Raw genomic sequence first — 12,623 nt, 5'->3', positions numbered from 1 at the left:
TAGGGGGGGGGAGCACTGGTTATACTGAAAGCCCCTGGGGTGAGTGAAAGGTATGGCCAGTTCTTCTTTCCTTGCCTCTGTCATAATACTGTCTCTTGTGCTTCTTTCAGTTTATTTGGGGTTTGATGTTTTTAATGTACAGTCATACCTTGGGTTACAGACGCTTCGGGTTACGCATTTTCAGGTTATGGATGCGCCGAAACCGGAAGTACCAGAATGGGTTACTTCCAGGTTTCAGCACTCGCGCATGCACAGAAGTACTAAATCATGCTTTGTGCATGCACAGAAGCACTGAATTGTGACCCTTGCATGCACAGATGTGGTGCTGCGGGTTGTGAATGTTGTGGGTAGTGAACATGTCTCACCCATGGATCACGTTCGCAACCCGAGTGTCCACTGCATAGGAATGTTCTGGATCATAATGTTATCTTATTATTGCAAGCTGTCTTGTGTGCATACTGGATGAAAAGGCAAGGTGTCAATCAATAAGCAAGCAATAACAAAGGCAATGGGATGGTGTTGTTCAATGGCACGTGATGTTACGTCATCTCTAAGATGGAGTAAATAAAATCACATGGACCAGCACAGCCAATCAGATGCAACATCACACATGGGGTGACATTTTTTTAGTGATGAACTATGTGTTGATTTCACTGAGCTGTGAAATATGCATAATAATAATAATAATAATAATAATTTGAGAAGTAGCTGGAAAAAATTTGGTGTGGTGGAAGTTAGACTAGTGAGAAATATTGGTTCAGTCCAACTCTTTTCGAACCTGGAACATAAATAATGATGGAAAGGCAATTCATAGAGAATGGTCAGTCTTTGAAGAAATCTGTCCACTATAGGATAAGCAAGATCAAGGGCTCATCTAGACTTCTGCTTTCACCTGTGGAAAACCTCATCTTTACTGCTGAATCGGAGCAAACATTAATCAGGTTTACAACAGATTGACATTTGCTCTGATTCAGCACTAAAGAGCGGGTTTTCCCAGGGAAAGTGGTGGGATAAACAGAAAACCACTCAGCAAGTAAAAAAAAACAAGTAAAAAAACAACTCATGCTTTTTAGGCACAGGACAAACAGAAATGTGGGCAAGTCCCTAGTCTGGCCAGTCAGAATCTAGGAAAGACCACTGGACAGGCAAGTGAATTGTGAGGACATAAGTTATTTGCCTTGCCCCTCTGTATATTTATTTAATTGAATAACTAATCTTCCCCCAAAACAGATGATTACTTTCACCGCCTATTGGCTTAGTGTCAGTTGCTGATTTTAGCTACTCCAGTGAGGCTGTTGCTTTTTTACTTTCGTGCCAGTGTGGCTGGGAGTGGAGTTTCCATCCCAGAATGCTTCTAAAGCATGGAAACACAGGAATAAATTAACAGCAAACAAGAAAGAGCCTGATGCATTTTAGCCTCTGACATGCACCTCCTTAATTCACAAATTACTCTTGATTACCAAATTGGGAAGTCCAAAAATAGCCACAAATATACAGCTATTCTTCAACTTGGTCATTATTGGATCTGGGTTAACTACACATGCATTCCTCACTTTGCTATGATGATCCTTCCTGCTACTATTTTAGTTGACCTGACCTTAAACTCTCGCAAGGCTGCAGGGCTTTAGAGAATGATCTGGTGACCTGACCCTAAAATAAAACTCCATCTCTGTTTGTAGAACGTTTTAAATTCTGATTGACAGTCGCTGATAACTCTGCCAAAGGAGGTGTTTGTTTCCTCAGACTTAGGTGTTAAAGCCATAATTATAACTGAAGCTGTCATAAGCCTTTGTATTTTCAAAAATTTAGTAGCTGTCCAGTTGTTATTCTCATTGGCAATAAACCCATAGACATTAAGAACACAGAAATCAATGTCAGGCTAGGCTCTCTGTTGCTGATGCACTAGTTTCTCTGCCTAATAATAATAAAGTGGTGCCTCGCAAGATGAAAATAATCCGTTCCGTGAGTCTCTTCGTCTAGCGGTTTTTTCGTCTTGCGAAGCAACCCTATTAGCGGCTTAGCGGATTAGCGCTATTAGCGGCTTAGCGGCTATTAGCAGCTTAGTGGCTTAGCGGCTAAAAGGCTATTCACGGCTTAGCGGCTTAGAAAAAGGGGGGGAAGCGAAAAAAATCGCAAGACTCGCAAGACGTTTCTGTCTTGCGAAGCAAGCCCATAGGGAAAATCGTCTTGTGAAGCGCATCGAAAAACGGAAAACCCTTTCGTCTAGCGGGTTTTTCGTCTTGCGAGGCATTCGTCTTGCGGGGCACCACTGTAATAGGGAAACTGATGTGTGTATCGCAGACTGTCCAGTCAGGTGCTTCACAAGTTCCTTGTCCTTTTTTTTTTTTTTTAAGTGCTAGTTAGAGACAGGGAGATTGAAAACTTAACCAGGTCTCTATGGGGCTGATGGGACACATCTGGTACAGCTCTTTTTATGCCAGCCTGACTATCTTAATTTCTATCTGCATCTTGTCTCCTTAAAGTACAGTGCACCAAATATATATCTTAGCATCCAAAATAATTCTCATATGATATCACTTAATTACCCCTTAAAATGAACAAAATATATTCTTTCAAATGCATGCAAATGGATGCCAATTTTTCATATTTCTAGACCATCTTTTAACAAGAATGTATTGCACACATTAAGAATAGTGCATAAGAAAGAATGACAGGAAGGATCCGGAACCGACGAGATCAAAGATTTACAGAAGACTGGGAAAAATTTATTGAATATTTGCAAAAATTAAGTGATAATCAGATTACGTTTGTAAGTTTTAATGAAGCGCTGTGATGGGAGAATGTTATAATAAGTATTAAAAATGAGAGGAAGTTTACAGTAATATTATAAATAATAAGGTAGAAATGTGTAAAAAGTTAAAATATGAAGGATTGGCAGACAAATTGAGGGAAGTAAAAAAAAAAGAAATAAGATGTAACTAAGATGTATGGAGTGTATAATTCTGTTTTGTATTTGAAAACATATATATATATATAGATATATATATACACAGAACAGTGCATAAGAATGGTTATATTAGCATTATTTGAAAAGATGGGATCCTTCCCATAAGTAATTCACCTGCATGCAGATGAGGATAAAAATTTACACTGCAAGCAAATGTATGAACACTTGGTTGATGGCTAGGGATGGGGAGAATTTTGATTCCATTCACATTTGAAAGTGAACCTACATAATTTGCACTTTTTGAAACAATCTGTGTGCTGAAATGAAAGTATCCTTCGAAATGCTTTTGCAATGCAGTTCTTTAGCCAAAAAATGTGTACAAATGTGCACATATTAGGTTAAAGTATGCATATAGTAGTGGAACATAATATGAAGCGCGTTATATTTGGAGACATTGTTTTGCAAAAAAAATGTGTACATTAGGCAAAACTGCATACAAAAATGGGTATATTAGGAGAAATTTGCACTGAATTGTAATGAAATGTCACAGGGTCTTTTTCACCATAATGATTCAAAAGTGAATAAATAAGCAAACTAAAATAGAGACCCGAACTTAAGTATGGAGAAAAAAGAAAGAAATGGAGAAAAAGTAAAACTGTCAAAATCCACCATTTCCTACTGGTGGCTCGCATATCTTTTGCGGAGTCACTTGAATGTCTGTTAAATCTTTCATTAGAAATGTTTTTTCCCCATGAGATGGCACAGCAATGAAAAGCAGCCCTCAGGCATCAGAGTGTCAAAGAGTTTCCTCTGCATCCCTCTTGGAGTGCAATTCTGTGTGACATTGGCAGAACCCCCAAAAAGACGAGTTTGATCACCTTCACTTGGTGAATAATACAAACCTGGAAGTACTTGTGTTGTCATATACATTCCACAAGAATAAACTCTATGTTCACTTTTGAAGTAACAAAGTTTTGTTGGGTTTTTCTTTTTCATTTTTCTCATCTGTTATTTTCCCCTGTTCTGGACGTCCCCACTTCATTTTAGCTGCTAACCCACATAACAAAATGCCAGTTGCTTGAGCTCCATTAGACAATTTATGGTCCTAAATGCTGATGGATTTCATTATACAACTACAGATCATTCAGGTTTGAGGGTTTGTTTCCCCCATTGCTGCATATGGCTTCAGGAATAATAATAAGAATTATTATTAAAAAAGATTCTTTTTATCATATGTGGTGGTCTTGTAGTAAGGTTAAAGCTTATGGGAAATGATATACAATGAATTGAAAAGGATGTTCAAAATAACTTTTGTAAAAAACAACAACCAGAAGCTTATCTTTTGGGAATTATAGGGACAGAACTACCCAAATTGTATAGAAATTTGTTTATGTATACTACTGCAGCAGCAAGAATGCTACTTGCCCAAAAGTGGAAAGAAGCAGAAGTCCCAGCAAAGGAAGAATGGATATGGAATATGCAGAAATGGTGAAACCAAAATAACAAACTTTTTATTAAAAAATAGAAATGGTTTATTGAATATTGACAGATAAATTGCAAAGAGATACAAACATTAGCAGGATTATTGTAACAACAGTCTCATAAAAGTATATATTTAAAGTAGATAATTAAATGAATTTGGATATTAAAAAATAAATGTAAGTAACCACAGAAAGAGGGGGAAGGAAGTCAAACTTTGAATTGTTAAATTGGTTGCAAAACTAGTGAAATGTATAAATTTGAAAAGTATAAATAAAAACTTTTAAAAGAATAATTATTATTATTATTATTATTATTATTATTATTATTATTATTTCTTCATTATTATTTTACTTGCAGGAGAAGAAAGTCTGACAGCTTTCTTCCAAATCTTTTTGATGCTAACTTTATTGGTTACAGATGTGAGCGGTTTGGCTTAGCATTAGGTGAAGCCAGGCTATAACTCGACTCCCACCCATCTGCAGGGAGTCCATATAAGGGTAAACCACCAATAGGGGGAGCCCTATGACTTGCATCAAATAGGGGCACCCCAATGGGGGTGTCAAATTTCTGCCCCCCACGCCAGATCACTGTAGATTTCCAGATACCAGCCGCAACACCGCCCACCGGGAAAGGTAAGCGGACTTAAAAGACTCAGGGTAAAGGTCCGTGACACAAAACATAATATCTCTGTACTCTAATTTATATGTATATATACACATTTATGTTTTCTCAAAACATCAGGGTGCTGTACAGAACTGTAAAAACAAAACAAAACAAAACAAAACACCTCCTTAAATAACATTCATTAAAATGGCTGGCTAATCAAGAAAGAATTAAACCACTGTCTTGGCCTTCCAGCATAACAAAGTCTTCAAGAGATTCCTGAAGATCACTTTTGATGCCTGTTTAATCTCTGCTGGAAGAGTGTTCCACAGCATGGGACTTTTGATAATAACAGCTCTACTTCTAGTGGAGCCAGTTGGGTAGCTGTAACAAGGGGGGATAACTGATATACAATTGGATTATCTGACCTCCAATCCACCCCCTACCAAATTTCCTGCTTTTGGCCCATTGGACTAGCAACAGCATGTGTTGGACCCTGCTGCTCCTAACACTTCACCTTGAAAATTTCTTGCTCACCCATAATGGCTGTATCGTCTGATGCTCTGCACTTTGCCAGTGTGGCACTTCCTTAATCCTTTTCTTGTCAATATCGGGGACATAATGATTCTCTTGGTGGCAGATACCGTCCCATTTCAGAACATCAGAGCTTTCTTGCGGTAGCCAGTTTCGAAAGTACTCTCATTTCTGTGCTGCACTGGAAGCACAAATGAGGGCAATCCAACTTCTTTATCAGCTCACATCAATATACCCAGCTCGAGAATGACCAAGACCTTGGAGGCATTTTTGCTTGGTGAATATTAATGCCATTTTTCATTGCAACAATATTTCTGTATTTATAAACTGGATTTAGAGCAAAATAGTGCTGCTGCTAGATAATAGAATTTACTGGTGCATGAAGCCAAGTTTGTTGCATAATAGATAACTAAAAATAAAAGCCAAGTTTTAAAACCTCCCAGTTCCACTGCATGGATGAATTATGTCCCGGCTGAATATATTACATGACACAATGCAAGTTTTTCCGCATGCGTTTCCTCCAATGGCTTGACCCTAGAGCTCAGGCTCTTTAAAAATCATGAACACGCTTAGCAAAAGCTTTAATGTGTTTGACTCAGTCACATTATTTCTTGCAAGTGTGTTTGGAAGAACCTGTTTTAAAAGTGAGAGAAAGGGAGGGGAATGTTTCATATGATTGAAGTAAGATGTGCTAGTTCAAGAAAGCAAGATGCATTTTCAATGAAGCTGTATTTTAGCAATATCCTGTATCAGAAAGAGGCAGATCCTCCTGTGACAGGGGTTCTGTGACACAATATAACCTAAACCTCAGCTGACTTAAACATAACTCAGTGCTATTTTTGTTGAAAAAGAGGTGCCATAACTCATTTGTTTTCTTAGAATGGCAATGGCGCCTATCTGAGAGGTGCCGGAACTAGGTTCCAGTGAGTTATGACTGGAAAAAAAACCCCAACATAGCCTAAGAAAAAGGAACTGAATTTTGAGGTGCTGGCGGAATTTAACCTTCTTAATTCCGTTCTGAACTGACTACTGCTCCCAGGCCCAACCTTAAAAGAGGTCTGGGGAGAGGACATTTGCAAACCCCACATAACTCCTTAGTTGAGACTTGCCCTCTTCTGTGGCAGGTGTGGGTGGAGGGAAAGGGAAAAGGGCTGAACAATTGGTGAGTATGCCACTCGTCACTCATAGTCACTCTAATGTCCAGTGCTCTGCAATTTGCCAGTATGGTACTTCCTTAATCGCTTTCTTGAAAATATTGGGAAGATGTCAGTACGTCTTGCTCCTTGTACCGATTTTCTTTGAGGCAGATGATGCCCAGTGATTAGTAATTCCAGAGACGTGCGCAAAGGGCTCTGCAATCCATAGGGCCACATGTGGATCACTGTTGAAGTTTACCTGTGTGACATACTAGGAATTGTGTGCCCCAAAGGAGGTGTAAATCTGGAAAACCATCCTCCTCACCTGTAAGGGTGTAGCAGGGGGGAAGTGGTAGAGTTTAACACCACCTTTTCACCTCTGTAGAGTAGGCTCACCTGATCATGGCCAGCAGAGGACTGAATATTTCCCACAGATAGTACTCCCACCATGTAGTTGAGCAGGGTGATATATTGATATATAATCCCAAACTGGTTAGAAGTCCATATCATGATATTGGTTTCATAATTTTTGGCCTGGCTATATATTGTGAATCATGATGTGTGTGCGTGTGTGCATGTGTGTGCTACATAGTTCCATCCTTATTTCAGTCATCGTGATATATCAATGTATCACAATGTTTAGCTGGTGATATATCATGATGCTGAAAACCAGATATCACCCAACCCTAGTTTAGAGGTTCTTTATATTGTTGTTTAATAAACGTCCCCTATTTATATCCCATACCTTTTATCTTGCCTTCTTATTTCTGGTCTCCTAAAGCAAGTGATACGAATCTACAGGGCAAATGGGGTAAATTTATTTATTTCGTAAAAATCTATATGCCACTTTGCTGTGAAGAGAAGCCGCAAAGCCATTTATAAACATAACTATGCACTGAAGTCCATATTACTCTGAATGTTGTAACAGTGGAAAATAAGCCTCAAAATCCATCTGAAATATATATTCTAAGAGAAAATCCATTTAGAAAGGCATATTTTGAGTGAAAATGCCTAGCACAGAAATTGAATCTAGGACCTTCCTCTGAATGCGAAGTAGATGTTCTACCACTAAACTACACCCCCTTCCCGGTCTCTCTGAATATTTTTAATGGTGGGGGTAGTCATTCTTATTCTGGCTGTGAGCTTTCTAACAATACCTGCAAAATGATACAGAGTCGATTCAAGTCCTGAAGAAATTTCCACATTGTTCTAAGACTTAACCTGACACGCAAACATTAGCATTATGTGTTTCAGGCTACAGTATTAGAAATGTGAGGTCTTTTCTTTTGACGTCGGACAGCACAAGAATATATCGGTTCACTTTGTGATCTTCTGCCAAAATAAACTGCCAAGATTTTATTTATGCTCTTGTCAACAAGGCTTTTTAAAAACATGGCATCATGCTCTCTTTCTTTCCAGGTTGCCAATGAAAAGTTCATTAAGGAGATGGAGCCAATCGCCCTAGAAATTTACAGAGGCAACACACAGCCGCTTCTGATAATTGCTACAGAGCACTTAGCATTACAGCAGCTTTCAGTGGTCCAAGAGCTTCACATTTTATGTGTATTGTTACTCTTAGAATAGAAATGCATTTTTTTTTCTGAGGGAAACATTGGCTTCCCTGTCACACATTTACCTCATGATGGAAATGCATGGGTGTAGGTCTGCAGGAAATCAATAGGTTGGATGGAGTGCATAACTCAAATAACTAATGGTCTGTACATCTTTTTTATAAAGAAGAAATAAAAATAATTCACACAGAGCCCACTAAAAATTATCCTCTTCAAATGATCTACCAATCATCTACCATGATTTTTAATCATGTTTCCTCAGATAGATGGATGCTCCATTTGAATTCAAATCTCCAAATTCAGCTCAAATTTTGCTTTACAAAAATTTTGGTGGCAACTTAAAAAAGCAAAAACTGACCTGCCTCCCTGCACTATCAGTATAAAATTGCACCTATATGATACTTGAAGAATAGGTAGGCTTTTGTCACGAACATTCTGTCCACTGTGCAGGGCAGTTGAATGATATCTGCCAGTTTTAACTGCAACCCAGGGTTGATTTTTCTGAACAGGCCCTTTCTGCAATCTGTTATCTAGTCCATTCCAAGCTGCTTTTGCAGCACAGATGGGCAAATCAGTCTGCTTTGGTCCACTTCACTCGCACACATAGGGAACAATCCTATACACAAGAATATGGCATAAATAAGCCCAGCATAAGATGTAAAGTACAGTGTTACCTCGGTTTAAGAACAGTCCTGTTTACGAACGATTCAGTTTACTAGCTATGCAATACCGGAAGTAGTGTTCTGGTTTGTGAACTTTACCTCGGTCTACAAATGGAAACCGAACAGTGGAAGGCAGTGGTAGGCCTCATTAGGGAAAGCATGCCTCGGTTTAAGAATGGATTCACTTTAAGAACAGACTTCAGGAACGGATTAAGTTCGTAAACTGAGGTACCACTGTACACCAGATCCATCTCTGCTCAGGAGTGGGGCAGGTGCTGGCTGAGCTATTCTAAGGCTAGCAGAGGGAAAACAAGCCTTTAAAGAGTGTTTTTGTTACACCACCCTTTTAGTTGGTTTAATTTATACCATGTTGCCAGGTCATGTGACCAAACTGAACAAGCCTAGGTTGCAGCCTAAGTCTCCCCTCTCTGGTCCTTCCCCCAGAATGCCACTCTTCACTGGCTTAAAATTCAATGGATTCAGCTCAGCTTTCTGTGTCCCAACCGAGCCAGGATCCTGAACCTCCTGACTCAGCTGGAGACCGACTGGATACTAATCCTGAGCATCCCAGTGCCTCTTGCTAAAATATTGCTCACATAGTTGTCTGTAAATCCATTGTCCTTTCTCTGCATTCATTTGTGATTTAAAAAAATAAATAAATCTGCACATAAACTTGCATTCAGATAGGCATTTTCTCCCCAAACCCATTTCCAAATTTACTTCCTTCCAAAATACACCAATCTAAACATATTTTCTCTCAAGAGAAAGTGCATTTTGATACTTTCTTTAACACCTGAAAATTGTATTAGAAAATTCAGGAAGTGTGAAATCCACCAAGTAGCTACTTTGCATTGTGGCACACTAGTTTGGGAGGTGCAGATGAGGTCTGTTCATATCAGAATTTGGCACCCCTGTTTAAAGCAAGGCTGCATCTCAGCTTCTTGCTGATGGTAAAAAAAATAAAAAAAAATATGAACATCAGCTACATTTAGAAGGGGGAAAGTTCTAAGCAAACAACAAGGGCTTTTGCCATTGGCTGTCCTTCACCATATGAAGCCTTTTCTCCCAAGAGAGGTGACTGTGACAACAGCTGTTTCCATTCTCTGCCCTTTCAACTGTTAGGAAGATGCTGCCATTGCTTGTCATTTTTACTTTGTCACTTGATGTCTCAGGCTCTACCTGTCAAGCTGAATTAGCCTCGGGTGGTACTTGGGTCAATGTGCTTGGACAGAAGTGTGTAATGCACAAGCCCGCGCAAACTAGGAGAAGGGATGTTGACACTCAGGTTCACAGGATCAAGCAGCAATTATTTGGGATTTCTTTGGGACAGGGGTTATGAGAACATACAAAGGCCTAGCTAGAGAAGCGTTAGGGTGCTAGCTGTCAGCTTAGAGGTCATGCCTGTACAATTCAAAGCTCTGGGTGAAAGTGCCAGTTCCTCCATTCCTGAAGGCCAATGCTCAGACTGCATGGTAGAAGGCTGGCGTGAGGGCCTCCATCATTCAGATAACATTTAATGTGAACTGAGGGCAAAAGCAGGCATGTCTTTTAAGTGTGGCACAACAAGCAATCTGAAGAATGAGGCCTGCTGTATTTGGAGGCATTTGTTTTCAGGGCAGACAAAGTGTGCTGAAAGCTTTTCCATTGCACTAAGAAGGTCCGCCTATCTCCACCCAGAGCTTCTGTGTGATTGGAGGCCTGGACATGTTCTCCATCTTAACAAAGGTGTGTGTATGGGGGAGGGTGATTGCATGAACTCCGTGCTGTCAGGCATTTGTGCAGAGTTTTGAGTACAGACGCTTTCACTGCAAACACAGTCTAGAGAAATATGAGCCTGGGGGCTGAAGAGTTGTTTCAGTTACTCCATGTCCTACCTTTCTTCTCTACTGCAACCTTCCCCTCAAAGTAGAGCAGGATGGGCAAAAGAATCTCAGAACCCTCACTTTGAATCCTGGCATGGCATTGTGTAATCAAACAGCACCATGAGGCAGTGGCATAACGTGGGGTGCCAGTGCCCGGGACTGTGTGGAGGGAGGGAAACTGTGTGGAGGGAGGGAAACTATGCATGCATATTCAACTGCCTAACAGCGTCCATGACACTCAGGAGATTACTCGCACAGAGATAAGAAGAGTCATTCTTTTGTCTGGAGAGGTAACTCTCAGGTTTGCACGGAGAAGCCGTTTCAACACAGCCCATCAACAGAAGTGTGCAGCGAAATTGAGGCAGCACTTGGTGTTGAAATTTTGCACCCCTAACAATTTTGCACCTGGGGCAACCACCCCTGGAGCACCCACACACACTGCACCACTGTCTTGAAGCCAGTCCCACAAATGCTTATTGCTCTCACATTTGAGGACTTCTTTTTTGAGGAAGCCACTAGTTGGGCCTGCCCCTTTTGCTCTCCCTCCCCCAAGTTACTGAAATACGGCCTCACCAACTATGCAGCATGTTAAAAGGGTGTTGAAGCTGAGGGGGGCATTTTGCATCATCTCTAATTGCCCAACGGTCACATCATCTCTGGGCAGGGATGGGCCTTGGTCTTTCAAATTTCAGCAGTACCCTGTGCGAGGCCAAAATTCAGCACCCGTGTCCACTTCTCACTTTCCGTTCTGCTCAACTCACTACACCACAATTGCGGCACCCCCCTAGGCCTGGTGGCCAGTGTGGTGAAACTTATCACACCACCCTAAACTGCCTCTGCTCTGGCTGATAGAAGGGAAAACTGTCTCAGGTCTGCTGAGCCTGTAAGTATGTTGGGTGACCCAGTGAATCAATGGCATGATACATTGCACCCTATAAATCACATGACCAGATTTCTGCTCTATAGCCTGATCAACTCAATCTCTCCAGTTGGGACCAAGCAGTTTTACAGAGCCAACCTGTCCCTGAACAACCAGCTGGCTGATCCTCCCTGTCCCCCTTGCCTTAATAAAGCGAAATCTTATTAATAATAATGTTTATGATTTTCAATTTTATACATTTCAATAATTTTACTAACATTTCGAAACTTGACTTCCTTCCCCCTCTTTCTGCGGTTCCTTAATTTTTATATATATATATTTTCTGCGTATTCCAAATTAACTTAACTTATTCATTTATTAATCTACTTTAACTATACAGTGGTGCCCCGCAAGACGAATGCCTCACAAGACGGAAAACCTGCTAGACGAAAGGGTTTTCCGTTTTTGAGTTGCTTCGCAAAACAAATTTCCCTATGGGCTTGCTTCGCAACATGAAACGTCTTGCTAGTCTTGCGATTTTTTTTCCACTTTCCCTCCCCCCTTTTTCTAAGCTGCTAAACCGCTAATAGCCTTTTAGCAGCTAAGCTGCTAAGCCTTTAATAGCCGCTAAGCCGCTAAACCGCTAATAGCGCTAATCCGCTAATCCGCTAATAGGGTTGCTTCGCAAGACGAAAAAACCGCTAGACGAAGAGAATCGCGGAACGGATTCTTTTCGTCTTGCGAGGCACCACTGTATACTCTTATAAGAATGCAGGTTATTACGATAATCCTGCCAATGTTCTTATCTGCTTACAATTAATTTGTAAATATTCCATAAACCATTTCCATATATATATATATATATATATATATATATATATATATATATATAGTTATCTCGATTTCTTATTGTTCTGGTAAGTTTAGCCATTTCTGCATATTCCATAAGTTTTTGTATCCATTCTTCTTTTGCTGGGACTTTGTCCTCTTTCTATTTTTGGGCAAG

The sequence above is a fragment of the Podarcis muralis genome, chromosome 4 (assembly GCF_964188315.1).
Source record: "Podarcis muralis chromosome 4, rPodMur119.hap1.1, whole genome shotgun sequence".
Taxonomy (NCBI): domain Eukaryota; kingdom Metazoa; phylum Chordata; class Lepidosauria; order Squamata; family Lacertidae; genus Podarcis; species Podarcis muralis.
The sequence above is the reverse complement of the archived record's forward strand: the minus strand, read 5'-3'. Positions refer to the sequence as shown.